Source organism: Chrysochloris asiatica, unplaced genomic scaffold, assembly GCF_000296735.1.
Source record: "Chrysochloris asiatica unplaced genomic scaffold, ChrAsi1.0 scaffold00071, whole genome shotgun sequence".
NCBI classification, from domain to species: Eukaryota; Metazoa; Chordata; class Mammalia; order Afrosoricida; family Chrysochloridae; genus Chrysochloris; species Chrysochloris asiatica.
The window spans coordinates 4,076,127-4,078,271 of NW_006408589.1; positions in this window are offsets into that span (position 1 = coordinate 4,076,127).

The following is a 2,145-nucleotide window of genomic DNA, read 5'->3' on the forward strand; positions in this document are numbered from 1 at the left end:
CCATTGTGTGTGTGTGTGTGTGTGTGTGTGTGTGTTGCTGCTGGTTTCTTTGTTTGGCCTGTCTTCCTGTGCTGAGTTCATGTTTTTTGTGTTCTTTCTTGTCTGTTTCCTAATCGTTTTAATGTTTCCATGTTTTTCTTGGATTTTCATTTTGTTGTTATGTTGTGAAGTATTATATTTCATTAAGGTTACCTTATATTCCATTTAATACAGTCTATTTTATCCTGTAATATACCTGAACTTCTTGCCACCTGGATCTCTGTTCCTACGTATTTACCTTCTTTCACACTATAGTTGTTTTGATCATAGACTGACCTCCCAGTGCCTCTGAATTTTTTCTTATAGTTTTCTTCTGTTCTTGACTCTTCCATTTGTTGACTTCGTTCCAGATGGTGCTGCCACGTATGTCAATCTCTGGTTGTTGTCTGTCCGTGTTGATTCTCAGTCCACAGAACTCACTTTAAGATGTTTTGAAGCGCTCTGCTGGAAGTATGTCAGATTGCATTCAGTGTGGCATCAAGGCCCCATAGTCTCCCCTGTCCACCTCCCCTCACACCATGCTCTTTCCTGCCCACTGCCCTCCAGACCCACAGCCACCCTTCTTCCCACTACAGAGTCCCTGCCTGGGCCATGCCCTTTAAGAATTTCAGCTACCAGTACCAGTTACTATCTAGTCAATTCTGACTCACGACAACTGCAAGTATCTCAGAGTAGAACTGTCCTCCACTGTGTTTTCAGTGGCTGAGTTTTTGGAAGTAGATTGCCAGACCTTCCTTCCAAAGTGCTTCTGGGTGGACTCAAATCTGCAACCTTAGCAGCTGAGTGTTAACTACACACCAGTAAGGGATTCCACAGCTCAGCTAGATATGGATACTCGGCCGTCTGCTTTCAGCCCAAGGTCATGTCCCTAAGCTTCTGGACTGGGGAAGACCACTCTACTGCACATTCTTTTCCTTTTTGCCACAGTTGTAGTTTTTCAATTAATTCAGTGGACAGTTGACTCTTTCCCCCTCTTCCCTGTAAGGTACTCAGAGTTGGCTTCTTTGGGCCATCCTGAACACCTAGCCCATGCCTAATATGTGATGCTTCTCAGTAAATTCTCGTGTGTGACTGAGATGAAAGGAAGCACAAGACTCAGGAAGGAGCAATGGAGACATTCCAGGGAGGAGGATGTCCTGATCCGAGTTGTTATTGTGTTGGTTCTGATTTGCAGTGACCCTGTGTAGGGTTTCCAAGGAACTGCCAACCTTGTGGCTCAAACCAACCTTGCGGCTCAGGACTTATTTTATAGCACCACATCAGAACTCTGAGGGTCCTCAGTAGGTCACAGCAAAGTCACTGAACTGTGGCCTCTATTTCTTTTATACAACATAAGGTTGGTCCTCATAGGCAGGCCCCCAGGGGTGATAAAAACTTCATAGCTAGCAGGGTATATCCATGGAAGTGTCCTGAACATTCCTGCAGAGATCCCTGTGGCTGTGGTTGGGAGCCATCTGGTCCTCAAACACGTATTCTGATAAATCATCAAATGCTTGTTCTGTGCTATCCTTCCTGGACCCCCTTTTCCCGTCAGCAAGCATATCTTGAAACCTTGAGACTTCACTTTATTTCAACTGATCTTAAGTGCCATGGTGTCAGCTCTGACTCACGGGGCCCCCATGCACAAAACAACAAAACTTCACCCAGTCCTGCTCCATCTCCATGATCCTTGGTGTGCGCAAATCCATTGTTGCAGCCACTTTGGACTTTGAGTGCCTTCCAGTCTAGGGGCTCATCTTCCAGCACTACGAGGAGAATCAAAAAGTGTTGCTACAAAATGATAGAAACCTTTATTAAACAAAAGTATCAAAGTGTGAAGCTTCTGTGTGAAGCATCTATAGTTATACATTTCTGAAGGCGACGTTGTGGAGCTGTGGGTTAATGCGCTGGACTGCAAGGTCGGTTTGAACCGCAAGATTGGTGGTTCAAGCTCATCAGCTGCTCCTTGTAAACTCTGTCCAGGGTCACTGTGAGTTGGAACAGACTCAATGGTATTTAACAACAACCCTTCTCTGAAGAGTTCTCTGTTTTTCAGTTCATACAATGTCAAAATGACAGTTATGGCATTCTTGAAGGACTCAGCTCATGTGTTTTTAAAATGTTCTT